This window comes from Athene noctua, chromosome 1 (assembly GCF_965140245.1).
Source record: "Athene noctua chromosome 1, bAthNoc1.hap1.1, whole genome shotgun sequence".
NCBI lineage: Eukaryota > Metazoa > Chordata > Aves > Strigiformes > Strigidae > Athene > Athene noctua.
Window position 1 is genome coordinate 164708003 of NC_134037.1, and position 21592 is coordinate 164729594.

Here is a 21592-nt window from a genome sequence, read left to right on the forward strand (position 1 = left end):
TGTATTTGAATCTGGTCTTTCAGACTGACCTTTTTCTTCACTTTGTCAAGATCATTTTGAATGCTAAACTTATTGTCTAAAATACTTGCATAGTTTACAAGCACAGTTATTTCCATCATTCAGAGCAACAATGCATCCAAGCCAGAACTGGACACTCTTCAGACCCAACTTGACATATCCTTCCAATACTGTCAATGAACCACTGATAATTCTTCCCTGTCACACTTTTACAACTAGTTTTGTAACCATGACTAGGTAATTTCTTCTAGACCAAGTTTCACTGTTTCCTTATTAGAATACGTGGCAGATGGTGTAATGTCTTAATAAAATCAAAATATATGACCTTCTCAGCTTCTCTCTTAGCCTGTGTTGATCTACTGTGGAATGAAATTAGACTGGCTTGATGCAATGTGCTGTTCATAAAACCATTTTTGCAGCTCTCAGCTTATATTTTCTGGTGTCTGAAGCAGTTTTTATTTTTTAAAGAGCTTAAGTTAGGGTGAGTGATCCATAATTCACCAGTTTCTCATCCTTTTTCTGCCAAACATCCTTCTTGATAGAGAAGACAGGTACCACACTTGCTCTTTCCAATCTGGTAGAATTTCCTCATTCTCCATGAATTCTCAGGTAGCTTTGGTGTTGTCTCATCAGTCCTTTAATATGTTCTTCAGGTTTAATTGATTTGAAAATATCTAGCTTTATGTACACTGTAGCATGTACCTTCCCTCTTATAGGGTAAGCTCATCCTTCTTGGTTTGAACAGTACTGCTGCCTTTCTCTCCTCAGGCCTTTCCAGTGAAAGCTGATGCAAAAACCTCATAAAATACTCTTTATCCTACTGAGTATCATCTATAGCTTTCCTTCCTGTTGAGAAGCAGGCCAAGACTCTCCCAGTGCTTCCTCTTACTACTAATGTACTTATAGATTAATTTCTTGCTATTACTGATGCCTCTTGCAAGCTGAATTTCTTTTTGTTTCTCAGCTTCCAGAGTTAGAACCTATATCCTTCAGCAATTCTCTTTAATTCTGTGACGTAGTTTGTGTATGCTCCCTTCTTGTAAGGTCAATGTTAAATTCAGAAGTTAGCTGAGCTGATCTCTTACTACATTTCTTATACTTCATGTGGATTCCTCTGTGTGTGTGTGTGTGCCCATGTGGGTGTGTGCCCTTTCTCTGAAGGACAGCTTTCCTTAACTGTTGTTGTTTGCTACAAAAATCCCCCCAAATCCCTATGATCCAACAACTTCTGCAATCTGGGTGATTCTTCTGGTCACCCACAAAAGAATTAATCTACTTAACCTTCTAGTTCAGTGACCTATTTTAAATCCTCAATGTATTAGCACCTTATTCCTTTCCTCTTCTATCATTACCTGCACACATGCATCGCGTCCCTCTCTATACATAATAAGGCTGGAGAAACACTAAAAAAACCTACTTTGTCAGCCACCTCTTCAAGCCTCTGTTGCACCAGTTAACATTATCTTGATCATCTCGTAAGATTTCTGTGCTAATGCAAGAAAGACAGGAAATAAAATGGAAATAATTGGACTTGCTTAATGGATTGACTCACTCAATCACTTCATCCCTTTTATGACATTTTCATGAATGGCCCTATGCATGCCTTTGGTTTTAGGTCCTCATCAAAGTCACTGGTGTTTGTTTACACATATCTAGAATTATAGAATCATTTAGGTTAGAAAAGATCCTTAAGAACATCGAGTCTAACCATTAGCCTAACACTACCAAGTCCACCACTAAATTATGTCCCTAAGTGCCACATCTACACATCTTTTAAATACCTCCAAAGATGGTGACTCAACCATTTCTATAGGCAGCCTGTTCCAGCGCTTGACAAACCTTGCAGTGAAAAATTTTTTCCTGAAAGTTTCTGTCATTCTTCCCTTCGAGGGCAGTTAAAATCCTTCTTCAGGAGGAAGATAATAAGCAAAGGTCCATCTTCCTTTCTCAGGAGGTGGCACTCTTCTTATCACTAGTTCATGGATCATGATTCTACAAAGAAGCCACGTTCCATACCAGTTATACCATGTGAGCAGGGGCACCTGAGCCCTAGTTCTTATCCCTTTATGAGCCTGACCCATCACTAAAAGAACTGTCCAAGACTATGTTCCTGATGCTTATGTTCTCTGTGTTTTCCTAAATCCTTTGCTCTATCACTCTGAGCTTCCTAAATAATTTTGATTTGTTATGCAAGGTAGTATCAGCATCTGGAGTAAGAAATGTGGTTAGTAGTACAGATAAGCCTGAGTAACTTTTCGGTGAGTTCAGATTCAGGCTGCTAAGCAGTAATGCATCCTCTGAATTCTTAAAGAGTTCTTTCATAACAGATTTGGAATAGAATTTTTTTTTTTCTGCCTACCAGGACGATATGTCTGTTCCTGATCTCAGCAGATGATTACTCAGGAGCTGGAAACTGTCTGTCTCCAAAGATGGATGTAGCCAACTTTATCCCTCCTCTTCCTCCTATTCTGTTACTGGTACTGTTTCAAAACCTACATAATCATTTACTGACTCTGTCTTTGATGTTCACTGTGTTAAAATGTTTATGATAACTGCTTTGTTTGATGGCTCAATCTCACAGCTTTCCTTGATGAGTCTTATGAAATTCTATTAAGTGGCATGTCTAGTGCTGAATAACTTTCCCCGTTTGACCTTCATGGAAAGGGAAATACAGTCCTTGAAAATGTAGTCCAAGGCTTGGGATGAAGCATTGACCTCATCTGTCACTGACCTTAGAGATGCAGGTTGACAAATATTTGAGAGACAAGACACTTCTTGTGGAACTGCTTGTGTTCATCTGTCATGTACACTGTGATCCTTGTTAACACATATTTAAAACCCCATCCTGAAACTTGCATTTAATAGCTCTTGAGAGCTGCTGGGCTAGTGGTTTACTGATTTGTTGGCCTACACAAATTCTGCTGCTTTGTTGTGAGACACTGAATCCTGTGGTGAATTATTGGACATTTTGTTGTATGAAATTGCTAACTTGGGTTCTAAAAGTTGTATAGCAGTGTTAGTGTGAGGGTGTACCTGTGTCTGAAGAAGTCCTGCCTCCTGATAGGACTAATTCTCCAGGGAGCAGCATCATATTGAACTTTTGGATCTGAAAGTAGCTCAGCCAAAGTTCAGTCTCTGCACTGCATTTTGTGGCATGCTTTATATGTCCAGAATGGAGCTTAAGGCCTTATGTGCATCTTGAATAGTAGGATTTGGGTAAGTAGTCAGTATTGCTACTCATGATATTTGACCTTTATGTTTTCTTTTAATCTCTGTTCAGGCACACTGGGAGAAATGAACACCCTTGCTAAAGGAAAGACTAAAACTCCTTCACTGAAATGTTAGCAAGGTTACAAAGGTAATGTGTTTTCTTGGTCTCTGCTGTGAAAACATAATTCTCTGCTCTCTCCATCCCACCATTCTTCCCTTTTTCATTGTAATTTTACTATCTTTACTAACAGCAGACCTGATTCTTCAGTGCATCATGCCCTGTATGTGCAAATATTGCACATACAAATGTTGTACCTTGGGGAATTAGTCTGATTAAGATGAAGGATTTACTTTACCTCATACTAATGCCAATATGCTGTTTTGGAGATCTGCTCTAGTGTTTCTGCATGCTGTTCACACTCTTGCAAAGTAGTTGTCAAATTTTCCAATCCTGATTTTCACAGGAGTGAAAAGGCACTCCAGAGTTCATGGCAGGGGAGAATCGTGCTTAGGACACTTGAACACTGTTACTTTATAATGGGAACTGGTCAACTAAGAATCTGTACCTTTCTCCAAATAGATAACTGAATGTGGCTGTGCTGTGTTGAGCTTGGCTCTTAAGCTGGGTTTGCATCCAGCTTTTGCACATGGCTGGTTATGTAATACTGCAGCAGCATGGAAAGACAAGAATTACTTGATGAAGAGAGTGACAGTGGAACTGAGCACTGAATTTCATTATAAAGGTGAACAACTTCAGTTTGTGACAGCTAAGAGAATGAAGTTATTTAACAGGGATTATTTGGATTAGAGGATAATTATACCAGGCAAAATGTCCATCTCCCAGTGTATGTAATAAACTGCTGTAGCCCATGGATTTAATTTAGTGACTTGATAAAAAAGCCTGCATAATTGTGTACTTTATACCAGACCCCTGTGGCCCTGGTTTGGTGAAAATAGTTGACCATTTGCAACAGTTGACCACGGTATTCTTTGGACATTCAGAAATCCTCAGGTGGTCATAGTTGTATGATCATCAGTGGCATATGGAGATCACTCTGGAAGCTTTTGGAATCTGCTGTTCTCCATTAATGGCACTAGACTGAAGGCACTAAGAGCCAGTCAGTATAGTAGAGAGCAGCTGTATTGTCTATGTCAGATACTGGAGAAACACTCTATTTCATCTGTGGATCAGCTTCCCATACCTGTGCTCACCCATGCTGAGGAGTTAGCTCTGTAGGGATACAATTTCTGCCTGGTATATGACTGCCAGTCAGCAAGTCTCTGAGTTTCTGTCCTCTGGTATATGATCTATTCCATACAGCATCAGTGAGAATGCATGGCATGCAAATCAGGAGTTACTTTGGCCTGCATCTCTTTTCATCATATCTTCTTTTTATGGCACTGTCAATAATGTAGAGCTGTAAGATGCTGTGTGCTGCATCTACTGGAGTGATGCTAAGCTTGAAATGTTCTTCTTTCTGTGGGAGTTGCTAGTGACAGGATAGCTTCACTTTCAGATACTACTTAAAAGTTCAAAGTGCTAGTAATTAGGAGAAACCATTATTTGACTTTAAACTGAATGTGTGTCATCTGAACACTCAGTCTTTGATGAGTCTGAAAGGGAATAAACAGAGCCCTGCAACACTGCTCTCCCAGTCATTGGACTGTCATGCTGCTTTGTTTCCTAAACCGAAACTCTGCTTTGTGTTTTTTTCAGTAAGGACTGTGTTCTTAGATCTTGTCCCATTGCCTGTATAAGGGGTACAGGTTAATAAGGGCTATAATTGCTTTTTGTTTAAAAAATTTACTACTCTGCCTGCCTGTGGTTAGTGCTCTAAAGTGTTTCTTAGCACTTCTTAGCACTTCACCCCTGCATGCTCTTGGGGACAAAATATATCATTCCAGTAGGAGACAGAATATATCATTCCTTGTTGGGAGGTGAAAATCATTTCAGCACAGGTGAGGGCATGTACTAGAGGATGGAGTTTACTCCTTTCTAATCTGGGCAAATTAGAATTTGCCTACTCCTCACAACAGGATAAATGGTCCACTTTTCAATATACCTTTATACCCCTGAGTTTTCTCATTAATATGAGAACAGCTTCAGGAGGGATGTGGGAAGTCCCTCCAAGTGTGGAGAGTACCCATGGCACACTTTCAGAGGCCCAGTGGGGATGAAGGCTTTGTGCAGCAGCCTTGACAAGCAGAATGAATTAAAAATGCTTTTTGCCACAGATAAAAAGAGCAGGAGAAGGAGCAAGGGGAAAAGAAGGCAAGGGAAAAATCAGCCACTTGAGGGGGAGTAAATAATGATTATTTAGTTTATTTCAGTACCTGAAACAGCTCTGGTGGCCTAGGGTATAGTCTAGAGACTCTTGTATTCATGTTGCTAAGAAAGAAGCTGGAGAAAACAGTTTGATCAGAAGCAAAGCAGAGCAGGAGTGTATTTGTTTCAGAACTCCTTGTGATGTTCTTGCTATGCTTTTATTAGTGGACTGAAACAGCAGTAGTTTAATTCAAGTCACTACTGTAGCAGTGTAAGACAACCAGAAATTTGACTGTCTTAGAAAAAAGCCCTGATTATGTGATAATTAATGCAGTTCATTCACGTTTTCAATTATTATCCCACAGGAATATGTCTATGAGGAAAATATCACTATGCTGAAGTTCTGTCATGAAGATTGATATAGGTGTGTCCTGGTTTTGTCTGGGATAATTTTCTTCCTAGTAGCTGGTATAGTTTTGGGTTTTGGCTTTAGTATGAAAATAATGTTGATAACACACTGATAGTTTTAGTCGTTGCTAAGTAGCGCTTATCCTAAGTAAAGGACTTTTCAGGCTCCATGCTCTGCCAGCGAGGAGGTGCACAAAAAGCTGGGAGGGAGCATGGCCAAGAGAGCTGACCCAAAATAGCCAAAGGGATATTCCATACCATATGACATCATGCTCAGTATATAAACTGTGGGGAGTTGGTGGGGGTGGGGGCAATCACTGCTCAGGGACTGACTGGGTTTCAGTCAGTGGGTGGTGAACAATTGCATTGTGCATCACTTGTCTTTCTTGGGTTTTACTTCTCTCTCTTTTTGTTATCTCCCTTTTCATTGCAATTATTATTATTGTTATTATATTTTATTCCAATTATTAATCTGTTCTTATCTCAACCCCTGAGTTTTACTTTTTTTCTGATTCCCCCCCATCTAAGCGGGCTGGAGGAGGAGTGAGCAAGCAGCTGCGTGGTGCTTAGTTGCCTGCTGGGGTTAAAACATGACAAGGTGACAAAATTTAATTAAGGGTTTCAATTTATCCCCACTGAAATGAGTAGGAAAACTCTCATTCACTTCAAAAGCAACAGCTACCTTTCATGTATGACTAGTATAAAAAATACACAGTTGAAAATATTATTAAAAAACAAGCTCATAGTAAGGACTCAGAAGTAACTGAACCAAAACTCCTATACACCTATGTACAACTGCAGATAGCTTTATGGACTTCAGTAATGCAGAGTTACTCACACAACAAACATTTGCCAAGCGAATGATTAAACATTTTTAACATTTACCTTTGTTTTGCTGCAAATGAGTTAAAAGTTTCTCCAGATTATACAGATTCCAGTACACATGCCCACAGAAATAATATAGCTAAAGTGAAGCTAGTGATGGTAGGAATTTTATAAAGGTAACATTTTAAAAAGAAAATTCCAAGTCCATTTCTGGGATGAAATGCTGTACACCTACTTTCTGCAGGACAAAGCTTTACAAAAAAAATATAAACCCTCTAGAAATATGTCAAAAGTTTGGAAAAGATTGCAAGTAATCATCTGATGATAGACTATTCACACAGAAAATTGTTATACCCTGAGAATCAGCCAAGTTAGCAGCAAGAGACAAGGATATTCAAAGTGGAAGGAATTATGAAATTTAAAAATGAGAATAATGAACATGAGAATATTAAAAATCAAAATATATCAAGAGTTCCTCTATGACTATAAACAGGAAAATTATATACCTTCCTTTTAAGAAAGATAAGAAGGTGGATTTAGGGAACTACAGGCTGATTAGCCTTTCTTCGGTCCTTGAGAAAACGATGGAGAATATTCTCAGAAAAACTATTAACAGACACATGAAAGACAAGAACATGACTGGGAATAGTCAGCTTGGATTTATCCCTTGGCAAGCCATGCTTAGCCAATCTGACAGCCTTCTACAATGAAATGACTGGGTCTATGGATGAGGGGAGAGTAGCACATCTTTAGCAAGACTTTTAACAACACTATGCCATAGCTTCTGCTAGCCAAACAAGGACAAAAGACAAACAAGGCTAGGTAGACTGTAAGGAGAGATGGAAAATTGGCTAGACCTTTGAACTTGAAGGGTCTACAGGTTCAAGTCTAACAGCTCATGGTGTTCATTGGGGGTTGATACCTATTTGGGCCAGCTCTAATGCATTAATCAGTGACCTGGACACCAGGACTGAAGGCATCTCAGCCAGCCTCCAGGTGAGATCAAACTGGAAGGAGCAGCGGATGCACAGGGAGGGTAGGGATGTTACTCAGAGGGATCTGGAGAAGCAAGAGGAATGGGTTATCAAGAACCTCATGAAGCTGAACAAGGACAAATGCAAAGTCCTGAACCTGGGGAAGAGCAAGTCATGCATCAGTACAGGCTGGGAACCAACTTGCTAGATAGCAACACTTCAGTAGTTGTGGGTTCTACAGACAGCAAGTTGCATATGCATCAGCTGTGTACCCTTACAGCAATGAAGGCTGAATGTATACTGAGATGGGTTAGTAACAAATTAGCAAGTGGGTTGAGAGAAGGGATTATTCCCTTCTTGGCACTGATGAGGTTTGACTATAGACCTCCAGATGTCCCTTCTTATCTATTTTTTCTAGAATTCTGTGAAATGATTTAGTAATTCTTCTATTCAGTACTGTTCGTTAGGTTTTGTTCTCAGTTCATTAGAGGTCAGTGACAGGCGTTGCTAGAGTAATAATTATATATACACTGAACAAGAGTCTTTTCACATGGACCAAAATCCTGGAAGTTGGTAGGACATACAAGATTAGGTCCTTGATTACTGGCACAGAGTAAATATTCACAGGCAATATAAAGGTAAAGCTTTTTATTTTCCAGCTACTTGTATAAACATTTTTATTAGGGGAGAGAAGCTTTTTAAAAATGTCTTTTAACTTTTAGTTCTAATAGTTCTAATTTTGACCTCTCTACTGATCATTAACACATGTTTATCTAGCTGCATCAGAACTACACTGTTCTCCTCCTCTTTGCCTCCCACGTTGGTGTGTAGGATTAAGTAGAAGTGCTAATTCTAGGTTACTGAGTATGGCTTTGATAATTACAGTTATAACCGGAGAGTAAGGTTTGAAGTTTAGCTTTGGGTTTTGGGGTGGATTTTTTTAGTTTATTTTGGTGTGGGGTTTTTTGGTTTTGTTTGATTTGTAGTTTGTGATTTGTTTTTGTTTTGTTGTGTTTTGTTTTGTTTTGTTTTGTTTTGTTTTCTGATGGTGCATCTTTACCAATGATATTCAACAGACTATGAAGCCAACCCACAAAATCCAGTCTTTAGACTGTGACTATGCTGAACTGTGGAATATATGCTTTGGATCCAGCCTCACTCAACTTTAGATTTCACTGAAATGAAAAGCTAGCCTGAAGCCAGAAATCTAATTGCTATAGAAAGTTGAAGTTCTTCCTCTGTGTAATTTGCAAAAAGTGAAGCCTGGTTTTCCTCCCTCTTCTGCTCATAAGGGGGGTGCCTGAGGCCTCGTTTTGAAGAACAAAAAGAAGATTTTTTGTCATTTCAGTTGTCAGTGTTTGCTCTCACCTTTCTCAATTGCACAGCCCAGCTCCTTAGCTTCTCTTTGTCTTGAACCATATGGGGTAGCACTGCCCACACACTTGATAGCTATAATGTCACTTGGCATTTTAGTAGGCCCACTGTTCAATAAAAGAATTTTTCATTAGGCTTGATCTAACGTTTTCTTACTACTGAAAAGGTCCTCTTTACACAGAAACTAGTCCAGCATGATTATGAGCCGTGATACCTCTTTCAGAGATAATATAGTTCCCCTCTCTCAGTTTCTCCTTCATCATAGTGATCTGTATAAACAGCCGATCTAAACATTTCTTATGTTGCTTTTAAACTGATGGAATGGTTAGACTTATTGCCATAATGGCTTTAAACTGCAACAGGGAAGGTTTAGACTGGACATTAGGAAAAAAAATTTCACAGAAAGAGTGGTCAGACAGTGGAATAGGCTGCCCAGGGAAGGGGTGGAGTCACCATCCCTGGATTTGTTTAAGTGTCGTTCGGATGAGATGTTGGGGGATATGGTGTAGGGGAGAACTTTGTAGAGTAGGGCTGATGGTTGGACTCAATGATCCAAAGGGTCCTTTCCAACCTGAACGATTCTGTGATCCTGTGAAATTAATAGGGGTCTGATCCTGCACTACTTGTTTATGGAAAACTTAATTAAGGGAAAGTAGCAATAGCATAAATCTGACTTTGTTCTAAATTTTTTAAAAGAATTATGATGTTTCATTGGTTGGTGTGAGGAAATACAACAGTTGACATTTTTTATGCCTCCGATTTGACCATTTCAGCTGTGCTCACCTTGACCATTGCTGACTGACATTCTATTTTTAAATAAACTGTTCTGAAATATATTTTCATATGTACTCCCAAATCTATGCTTTAGACCTAAAGCAGGCTGATCTTTATTAAAGGTCAAGCAGAAATACTCAGGCTCCAACTCCTGGTAAATGTTTGGGTTGATACACAGCCACCTCTGTTGAAAATGTGCTATGTTTACTCCTGGGGAGCTGCAAAACTCCCTTAGGAATACCATGTGCTTCTACTATGCCAAAAAGTGAGAAACTGCATCTTAAAATCATCATAAAGGAAAAGGATTTGGAATATTTGTAGATGTCTCTAGAATATGTTAGTTGATCACTTTCCCTCTATTTGCTGGCTGCACACTTACAATTACGTAGGAGAAATAGCAACAAAGTTTAGGCTGGATTATTTCTGATGACAGCTTTAAGTAATGAAGTTATCCTGAGATGTACTAAAGAAGCCGCATGTTGGACCTCTCTCTCCTATATACTAGCCTATTTAAAATATATTTTCAGTTAATGTCTGATATGAAACCCATTCAAGTTAATGGAAAGACTTTAATGCTCTTTGACTAAAATGCATGTACAAGATCACATTTTCTGTGATTCTATTTCTGTAACAGCTTGGCAGGATATACTATTCCGATACATTTTCAGCAAGGCTTCCTCCAGTTTCTTTTGTTATTATTCCCCTCATGATAATATCATACATCTTTTCTCTTCATCATTTCTAGCGGCCTACCTGATTTTCCTACCAGCCAGCAGATTCATTCTCTTCGAAGATGTGAGTTGTGTGTATTACTCCCCAAACCCACCAGTCTGGCTTCTGAATGCCTCTATAATTAAAAACAAAATAACAAACAAACTGTGAGTTCTGCTCTTTGCAAGCAGTCCAAGCCAGAACTTCTTCCTAAGTCTGTATCTCGGGGTGTGTGTGTGGGGGGGGTGTGTGTGTTGTTTTTAAATTCTTTGACTTCATACAGTATTTCAGTTTAAATTCTAGTTGGAGATATATTGGCTTCATATCTGTTATTGTTACCTCTTCACAAAAGAGCAAAGCTATTTCCTGCAGCAAACACTACTGGAATGTAGTGTGGCAATAATAGGTGTTTGCTGTTTACACACAGTGGGTATTATTTCTTTTCTGGATAGCAGTTTAGAATACCTTCACAATTATTTTTTATATATCCAGAAAGCAAAGGCTTTGTTACTGTTAAAGCAGTGTATTAATCACTGTATCTTCTTGCGAAATACATTTCTGAGTCCTGTGATCTGGTAAGAGATGGTTTCGAATTAAAGCCATAAATTTGCCAGCTGCAAGGGGTAGAGAGAAGGGAAATACTCATCAGCAACATTCGGATGTTGCAAATCGGCAAGTGAGCCATCCCAGAACTGTGGAATGAACTGTTCTGAATATGGGAGTGTTTATGATCCAGTTCTAGGGCTTTTTTTTCCTTTCCCTTTCTTGTATGTCTTTATTCCTTCTCTCTTGAGCCTCTCTTCTTCCCACCTCTTCCAAATTTTGACCTTCTTAAATTTTTACATAACTTTGCAATCTCTGACTAGCAATGAAAAACTCAGTCAGACCCAGAATTTGGCACTTGAATGCAGCAGAAGTTTGTGTTCACCTTTTAAAACTTTGAGTCCACTTGTAGAGAAAAAAGTAATGGTAATGAATGGGTGGAGAAGAGTTACATGAGAGCTATGTTCTCACATACCACATAGTACTCACAAATGCAAAGTCAACTCTTACCAACAACTACCACAAAATCATATTGTAAATATCCTACAGATAATTACAGTCGCCATCACTAGAATATTGCAGATATTACTGGAATATTTTCTTAGTAACTGTGATTTACTGTTTGCTTCTTTCTCTTTCTGATTTTAATGGTAACTTTGGTATGTTTCTGGAAAGTAGATCAAGTCTGTTTTGTTTGGAATCCTGAAGGACTTCTGATGCACTTTATGCTTTAATGTAATTACACCTAATAGATGAAATACAGCATATTTGTAAAGATCGTTCATATCCCTGCTGGATACTTGGCTGAGATAAACATGTATCTAGTTTATTTAACATGATTAACTACCTGAAGCATTAGAATTCTTATACGGTAATTCACAACAGCTACGGATTGCAAGATTACTGGAGAGACACTGAATTTTATGAGACAGCTCCGGTTTGACGTGCACACCATGTTGGGTAACGCTAATGGGCTGTGATCCAATAGCCTCCTTTCTCCTCCTCCTCTGTAAAAATGATGGTGGGTAAAGATTTCATAATCCCTAGTTCCCATTCTGTAAAGAATGAAATGAGGCATTTTATTTATTTCCCGTCTAACTGATATGCTTTCCTGCATTTGTACCAGAGAAAGGCAGCAGCATACTAAGGAGAATACAGCACTAGGGCAGTACCAGAGCTGGCACAGTTTCTTTTACTTCCCTTCCAGCTCAACCTCCTCTCCTCTTCGCATTGACATCAGAAGCCATGATTCAGAGCCTGTTACAATTGATGGCAATTTTGATATCCTTAAACAGACACTGGTTTAAATTACTTGAAAAGGTTTCCTTCCATTTCCTTGCATAACTATGTTCTCCCTGCTCCTGCTGTTGGTTCCAGCTCTGATAGTCTAAGGCCACTTCTGAGACCAGGAAGCACTGAGCTAGTTCTTGCTGCAGCTGGAGAGTGTCAGAAACAATGGGAGAAAAAAATAAGCCTACATAATCTTGGTATTTTTATAAGACAGTCAGGAAGACAGTGATATAGAACCATGCAAATGAAGAAGTTTAGTGGGTAAAGTTCTGTATGGGAACTCTGAAGACAGGAATTCATCTCCCATGCCTTCTGCATCTGTAGATTGCCACGTTGATTTAATTACTTGAGATGCATCCCATGAAACTCGAGGCACCAACATGTGACATCTCTAGAGGCCTATTGAGATCTTTGGTGGACTAAAGTTGCCCCTAAGAGCTGCCCAGCTCTTTTCACTACAGGGAGCCCAGGGAGGCTATACTTCCAAAGCAGGCAATGCCTGTTGAAGCTTTTTCTGTGAATATCTGGACCCATGGAAATCAATGGGGAATTACCTCTCTGTGTCCAGACAGCTATTGAGCTGGAAGAAGGTGGTTCTTAATTACGATCATTTAGCACAAATACTTCTTTTCAGGAATGGGAAACTTATCTGACAAGCTGATAGAAGCTGCAACCTGTGTGTCAACAGGAGAGGGGGGGAGAAAAAGCAGGGGAAGGTAGGAAATATCATTATTTTCTCATTCTTCAAATTAATACTATGAGGAATAATTTGGCAATTGCTCATTGTTCTAATGAACCCCTGCTCTTGATTATGATAAATACTAAATTATATGATAATTTCTCCTTTGCTTTCACTGACAAAGTTGTCTGTATTGAGAGGACACAATGAGATTTTATTTTTTTTTTAAATGGGAAGCAAAAAGCAGAGGATTTCCTGCAATGATGCAAAGCACTCCGAGCTGGTGAGCCTAATGCAGGGATGCTTGTGATAAAGCACTGCAGAACACAGTTGATTAGAGCATTGAATTAACTATGCTCTCATGTGCTCTCTCTCTCATCATCTTGTTCATTCTTTCAGCCTCCTATTTCACCCTCTCAATCTGCACATTATTGTTTTCTTGTCCAGAAGCTTTTTTGACAATTCAGCACAAATGCCAGCACTTGGCTTTCATCAGAAAACAAGCCTCAGCGTTCTGCTCCAGCGAGTCCCAACAACTCCTGCGCATGGTGGGTTCTTCAGGTCAGGCTCCAACAGTCTATGTAGATTAAATGAATGTGGAATAATACAGAACAGCTGTATAAACAGTGTTTATTTGCCTATGAAACGCCATCACTGCTGTAACAGTAGCCATCAGATCTAGGACTTCCCTTTCTAAAGGCACGGTTGAACTTAAAGACCCAACACAGTCAGGTCAAAAGGTATGAAGTGGAATAAAAGTCAAGATTAAGGCTGTTTCTGCAGGCCTGTGATGGAATGTAGAACCATATCCAAGCTTGTGTAAAGCACCTCTCCCCACCCATACTGTCTCCAACCACTGCCTTTAGCCATGGGGCACATGAGGATGAAGTGGCACTTGCCTCAATGCCAAATGGCAAAGATCCATCTATAGTTGTGCCAGCACCTTGAAGTCTCTGTTAGAATGAGTCAGATACTTTCACTGGTTGGGAGGCTTTTCTGAAGGCTCAGATGTCCACATGCATGTCAAAGTCTGAAGCTGAGCTCTCTCAGTATGAACCACTCACTGTGCACATGACAGAAAGGGTAGGTAGGTCACTGGCAGTAAGGATTAATAGCAGGCTCTCTGGCTTAAATATCTGAATGAGTTTTCACTGTCTGCACTAACAGTGCTATTAATGCAAATGCTTTAAAAAACTTAAATCTCTGTGGAATCATAATTTACTCCTGTGAATTGCAAGCTATGTGTGAAAATGTTAGAGTTTTCTGACTGCAAGGCTAGTTCTGCCCTTGGATATTCTACATTATTTTCCTACCGAGGTGAGGCAAGAAAGGAAATGCTTCTTGGAAGTAAATAATATCAAACTGAAGAATGGTGTATACTGTGAATGTATACTTCTGGCCATATACTTGCATTAATTTTTAGGTAAGGCAAGACTGATAGAATGAGTCTTTTATTTTCTAATACTAAGGTGATATTTACTGTCATAATAGGGCAATGCATCTTCTGAGGGTGTTTCTGATCTTATAGTCAGTTAGACTGACATACAGTAATAGTATGTTTCCTATTCTTGTGGATGTTTATACAAGAAATAGCATGCTGTACCTAAAACCCAGATACTGTTAATGCCTGACCTGAAGTTGTAACTGGCAAATAGAAGCAGAACATAAATGGGCTTTCACTTTTTAGCTATTTTTCAATTCAAATCTTTGTTGAATAACACTCCATAGCAAACTTCTGTTAGTGTCTCTTCTCATTTATGATATAGCTTCTTCTGCAACCTCTGGCATGAACTGGGACTTCTGCAGTCAGAACTGTGTACGGTCCTTGCATTTATGAGCATCTTCACTGATTTTACTGGGCATTGTGTGATTCTGAGGGTTCCTGTCTTTTAAGAACTTTAAAATTTACTTTTTTTTGGTCCCGTATCTGAAGACAGGATGTTCTGCTGGCCTTATGTAAAAGCTTGTGAATAGACTGCATGCTACTAGGTAGCAAACCCCATTTTAATAAGCCTTTAAAATAAAACCAAAATGTGTTTCTTTAGTTGTCAAGTTCCCTTGGCCCTGTATGATATTTTACTAGGCAGCCCATGGGTGATGAGTTCAATGGGGATGGTGCCCTGAGCTTCCCTATGGACATGATTCATACTTGCAGCACAGCACCTCTGCAGCTTCCATACTAATGTATATGACTGAAAAATTCCAGTGTCTGCACGTGACTTTTGGCCACAGAGATTTTCCTCCTCCAGCTCCTGTATGGAGAGGACTGCTCCCATTCACCTCCTGCAGTATGCTGGGTTAGGGTGGCCTGGTGTGGGCTGTCCTTTAGACAGACACTTCACAACACTGTCATGAGGCTCCATCAGAAGGCTTCAAGCTTCCATGACAGCCAACGTCCTTGGGCATAACTAAAAATTGCAGTGGTGAGTGAAAAAGTGGAGTTAGTAACCTCCTATTGTTCAGTACTTCTATTCCAGCTATTCATAACACATGTATCATAATAATATTGTATTTCCAGTATCAATAGCATTCTAGGAAAGTATCTGATGCACAGTTTTGGGGTAGAAAACAAAAAAATCTTCCAGGAAGACACTATCAAGTGGGAATAAGAGTAAAATGCTTTTCTTGGGCTTACTGTTCGGTAAATTTAGCATTCTTTGTTTAAAAAGCATTGATCTCTTTCTGCATGATCAATATTTAAATACTGATACTTAATACACTAGGAATATTGTTTTCTAGTCTCAAACTGCCTCCACCAGTAAAAATCATACATCCACATAAATGTAACAAACACATTAACCGAAACCATATCTCTTTTTAAAAACTGCCAGTGTTTAATTGTCCCAATTAAAAAGCAACATTCTGTAGCAAGCAGATGATGAAAACACTGAACAGAACTCCTAAGTGTTTAACAACAATGAAAATAAAAGAAATAATAAAATAGAAACGTGTTCTCTACAACACTTCAATGACTATTACTTAAGACATAGTTTAATTTATTTGGGAGAATGCTAATATGAATTATTTTACTTCTTACTTTTATAGAAGCTTATAAACAACTCCTGAATAAAAATCTGTTTGTGTAGGTGTAAATAGCATGAGAAGATCATGACAAACCCAGTAACCTTACACCAACAGTATCCAGAGTTCCTGATATTTTATAGGTGAAAGAAAGAACAACATAGAGACTATACCTGTGAAATATTTGAATAAATCCCTTGTGATGGCTGTTTTATGAAAATATAAATGAAATTACATTTCTCTTGCATGGTTTGAAGGAGAGATCTTGTCTTCCTTCCAAAATACCATGATTCAATAAAATTAATATAAAATAAGGCTACAAATACATGCTTATGAAAAACAAGCAAGTATTTTCTGCAGTGAAATTATGTATCTTGAGAAGCTCATACTGAATGTGGTGTAAATGCACTGGCAGAAATTCCACAAAGAATTCTGTCTTTTACTAAACTGATTAAGGTTGTGGTTGTGGGATTTTCTGTTGATGTTGCTATAATTAATTTTTTTCTTTTGTTGCTCATAAGGCAAAATCATTTTGTAATTATCTGATAAAATTATTCCGACACTGCAGGAGTATTGCCTTACATAACAAAATCAAGCTTCAAGTATTGTAAATGATCTGGTAACTGTCCTTAAGAGTTGTATTCTACTATTTCTCCTAATTTTTCCACAGGAAAGTAATGAGTTCCCAAGCCCAGACATAGAGTTCAGTCCTTTATTTCCATACTCCCTGTGAGATAGGTCTGAAAATGTGAGGCCCATCATTAAGAAATTCAGGTCTCCATTTCCATAAAGGCTTAACTCATTAGTTCACTTGGCTTGTCAAGAAGTGCAGTTAAGGCAAAATGTGGATCTACAGTTAAAAAGACTACAACTTGGTATTCTTAGGGATGAATTTGCTTGGAGTCCCTGCATAAGTACAAAGCCTGACTAACTCCCATGCTTGAATAGGACTCACCTATGTGGTTGTCTCTGCTAGGCTAGGACTTACTTGAAACAAATTTCTAACAAAGAAGAAACACAGGGAAAGAAGGAACCCAATAGCTAGTGTGATCTGATAGCTTGCTTATATTTAAAGCCTAACCTCAAGAGGTTGGGGATTTGGATTCAAAACCTATAATTCTACATGTATCTATAGTTTACTGCCTATCAGGACTGAGGCAAGATTAAATAAATCTTGTTTGCTTAATGAAAAAAGGACATCCTGACACAGTGAACAGCACAAAAGTGACTAATCCATCTCTATCTTCCCCAGTGACTATTATTCATTATGATGTTCGCTTTTCTGTAATATTTTTTCATAGACTGAAACAATAATTGCACACGTAACTACTAGCAGAAGATATGTATAGGAAAACTAAGCCAATAATTTACAACCTATCAGTGCAATAAATATATCTTGTGGTGCATTATCACCAACCTGAATACTGCTTTCCCCCCACTTTGTGTGTTTCTTTAAACCGGTTACCAAATGTCTGAGAAGAACAGTTCTTGATCAGGAGGTGTTTTTCTGATTAGCTGATCACGTCTGTCTGATGGGCACAAACCCCACCTGTGTAATTGTGCACCTCAGCAGTGCGATAGCTCCCTAAGCTAAGAGCGCAATTTCTTCAAGTGCAATTTCTCAATGAGTTTTCTTAAGGAGAACAAGTCGAGAACACGTATTTTTCACAATTTCTGCAGGACTCATTTTATGGATGTCGTGCGTGGGAACAGTCCTGCTGGGGAACCAGTTAGCCATAACAAGTTACAGAGAATCACTGCAAAAGAGTCATAAGAAACAACCTCGAGCAAGTTTGTGTAGAAGAGGCCATTTGTCAACGCGTTTGCCCTCAGCTCCCGCACCTATTTGACTCAGAAAAGTGTAGCGGCCCTAGGTGAGCCTTCCCCTGGCTCCTGGCACCCGGCGGGGAGCGGCACTGTGCTCGGGGCGGACGTTTCTGGGCGCGGGGAAGGCGGCGGGGGGTTCCCCGGTGCTCCCAGCGCAGGGCCCGCACCCAAGGCCCCCCGCGCCCCGGCGCTGCCCCGGGTGCTGCCGCCGCCGCTGTCCGCGGTGCTGAAGCGGGGCCGGGCGCGCGGCCGCGGGCTGGCGGTGCGCGGAGCGGCCGGTGCGCGGGGGAGCGGGAGGCTGGCGGGGGCACGGCCGGCACTGCCGTCAGCAGCCGTGAGGAGCGATCCCCGAAGCAGCTCCCTCCTCCCGCCGCGGCCGGAGAAGCGGCTCCGGGCACGGAGGGCTCGGGGGCAGCCGGCCCCCTGCCACGGCCGCTCGCTAAGCCGTGTGGGGCGGCCCCTTCCCCACCGCGGTCCCGCGGCCCTTCGCCGCCCCCTTTTACCATGAGAGGAAAGTTTTGCCTGGGGTACCTCTCTCTCCACCTTGGGGCTGGATCTGGCCGGGAAGGGGCGGCGGCGGGGGCCGGGGGAGGGAAAGGGGGGAGTTATCTCCTACTTATTTATTTATTTAGCTCTTTCCTCCCGCAGGTCGCCATGGTGATACCGAGCTCGCTCTCCCTCCGATCAAGAGGAGACGGGCACCCCTTCGTGAGCATCCCCCCTCTCCTCGGCTCCCGCTGCCCCTGTCCCCCGGCGGAGGCTCTCCCCTCCCTGCCCGCCCAGCGGGGCCGGGACCGGGGCCGCGCCGCCCCCTCAACCTGGCTCCGGCCCCTCTCAGCCTGGCGCCGGCTGCCGTCAGCGCTGCCCGCCTCAGCCCAGCGCGACCCCAGCTCCCCGCAGCGCAGCCGCCCCCCGCTGCCCTCCCAGCGGAGGAGTGAGACGGGAGCAGCCAAAACAGCACCCCCACACCCCCGCTTTGAAGTTCTTCCCGGCTCCGGCACTGCCGCTGGGGAGGGGGCGGCCGGGCGGGACGTCGGTCGTCCCTGGTCGCCCCCGCCCGCGGGTGCCCGCTGCCGAGCCCCGAGGCGAGGGGAGGCCGGCGCAGCCCCGGCCCCGTCGCGGCGGCAGCTCTCTGCCCGAGGGCGTGGGGCCGGGGCTCCCACGCGGGAGGCTCCCGCGACGGCAGCTGGAAACGGGGCCACCCGGCCCCCTGCCGCGTCCCCCTCGGCCGCGGCTCCCCCGTCGCCACCTCGCCGCTCGCTCTGCGGAAAGCGGCCGAGGCTGCTCGCCCCCCGGTTACATAAGTAACGCACCCCGCATCCCCCCGCACTGCCGCTGTGGCTGCCGGGGGGCTTGAGGAAGGGCCTTTCTGGAGCGGTGGAGGGAGGCTGGAGAAACGCGGTGGCAACGAGCCGTAGGGGCACAGGCACCAAAACGCAAGCCCCGAGCCAGCACGCCGCCTCCGCCTCCCTTCGGGTAACCCTCCCCGCCTTACCTGGCGGCGGCACGCTGCTCTCACTCCATGCCGGCTCCCCGCGGGACGGGGCAGGGCGGCGCTGCCCGGCTCGGCTCCGGCTCCGGCTCCGCACCGGCTCCGCGCCGGCGGGTGCGTGCGCGCGTGTGAGCGCCGCTCGCCGTCACACGGCCCCGAGGATGCTGTCGGGCGTCTCCATTCCTCACGCCGCTCGCCCACTTCCCCCCGCGCCGCTCCGCTCCGCTCCGCCGCCGCCGCGCAGACGGGCTCGCCGGGGCAGCGGCACCCGCCGGCTGCGGGGCTCCGCTCCGGGCCGCTTCGCAGCGAGAGAGCGGTGGGGAGGGGACGGGGCGAGGGGGAGGGGGGGGGGCGCGACCGGACGGCCGCGGCGGCGCCGCGCGTGTCTGCGTGTGTGCGGGTACGAGGGAGGCGGCGCGGAGGGGAGCGTGCGGGCGGGCGGAGGAGGCGCGGCGCCGCGGAGGCAGCCGCGGGCGGGCCCGGGGGCTGCGGCCGGCGCCGGGGGGCTGCGCTAGCCCGGCCGGCGCGGCGGCGGCGGCGGCGGCGGCGGCGGGTGGGCGCGGGGCTGCCGGCAGCGCCACCTGCGGGCAGCGCGGGGCGGCGGGGGCGGCCCTGCTCGCTGCCCGGGCCGCCCCCCGGCCCGAGCGGGGCGGGCAGAGCTGCCGCCGGGCGGGAGGGCTGGGGGGGCAGAGGGCAGCCGTCCCCGCCGCGGAGCCCCGTCGCCTCCCGTGGGGGTGGGTGACACGGCGGGCGTGGGACGGGGCGAGGTCCTGGCTCGAGCCCCCCCGGCAGCGCGGGCACCGGCTGCGGTGGCCTCTCGCCCCGCCGTCTGCCTCGGGAGGGCCCCGCTTCCCCCGGGCGCGTCCTCCCCGGCGGGGCGCCCGGGGGCAGCGCGGGTGCAGCCCGGGGAGCGCCGCGGGGGGCCGGGCCCGTGGCCGCTGGACCTCTCTGGTGCGTAGTAAGGGCGGACCTTGCGCTGCGAGCGAGCCTCCACCTCTTCAGGGCAGTGAACGGCACCTTCACCCACCCTCCTCGCTGACTCGGTGTCTTTGACGCTACTTTCCCACTCTCAGGTGTGGTTGAAAGTGGCCACCAGATGCCCCGTTCCTGGGGAGGAAGGGCAGCTGCCAGACGAACAGGCAGGTGCACACCTCCAGACACTAACGCTTTACTTCAGCCTCCTTTTCTTAGAAAACCTAGCTGAAAAGTAGAACCAAGAAAACATCTGCCAGACACCATCTTGATCATTTTTCTTGTAGGATGCATCCTTTCCAGACTGCTCCAACTTAAACTTCACCTTTTGTGTCTACATTGTGTTAAATTACCCATATTCCAAACCAATACACCTATCCAGTAGGAAGCAGGTTGTGGCTTTTCGAGTAACATAAATAATAATCTGCACTTTCACAAGTAGTATCAGTTTTTCTGTTGGTTTTGGTGGGTTTTGGGGATTTTTGGTTGTTTGTGGTTGGTTTGGGGGTTTTTTGTTTGGTTGGTTTGGTTTGTTTGTTTGTTTGCGTGTGGTGTTTTTTTTGTTTGTTTGTTTGTTTGTGTTTGTGGTTTTTTTTAATTTTAATGAGAATAGCTGCAAGCCCAGTTCCACAGCTGTGCTCTGTGACCATGGATCACCGGTGATATTTTTTTCTCCTTCTGAGACAAAAGTAGTATGTTAAACCAGCACTGCTTTAGTTTGTAAAATCGCCTTACTTGCATTTCCTTTCTCACCTCACGCTTCCTCTTCACACCTTCCTACATTTCCTAATGTACTTTCTGGGAATCTTTTTTTTTTTCTCTGTCTAATCTCATCCGAGTCCATGCATTTGTGTTGATGTATTATATCATGCTAGTCTAAGAAATGGCTGTGTTCTAGTTTCTTAAGCTTTTTCCATAAATGGGAACCTCACTGAAAAGAGCAATATGAGGTCTTTTCTTCCTTGGAGATTTGCAGGACTATTAATTTCTTCTTGTAAACTTCTTTAAATCTCTTTCCTTGTGCTAGGAGCATATCTGCTGCAACAGTATCTGTTCTCCAAGATGAAACTGCTTTTCTAAACCCTGCTCCACTTGTTACTTGTTTTTCATGCTTTCATTTGCCAACACAGCAGGAAGAGTGGGCATATTCAAAATGGAGAAAGGGTTTCTGTGAAACAAGGATATGTACGAGCTTATCACTCCTGACT

At 43.5% G+C, this 21592-nt stretch overlaps 1 protein-coding gene across 2 annotated transcripts in view; it reads right to left on the bottom strand.

Moving 5' to 3' along the window:
* Positions 1-19718, bottom strand: part of KCNJ6 (potassium inwardly rectifying channel subfamily J member 6) — a 170039-nt gene extending 150321 nt beyond the window's left edge. For both annotated transcript variants that reach the window (XM_074903803.1, XM_074903795.1), the window contains exon 1: positions 19416-19718. The gene's annotated coding sequence lies outside the window, so the exon portion shown is untranslated. The remainder of the gene's footprint in view (positions 1-19415) is intronic.
* Positions 19719-21592: the final 1874 nt, after the last annotated feature.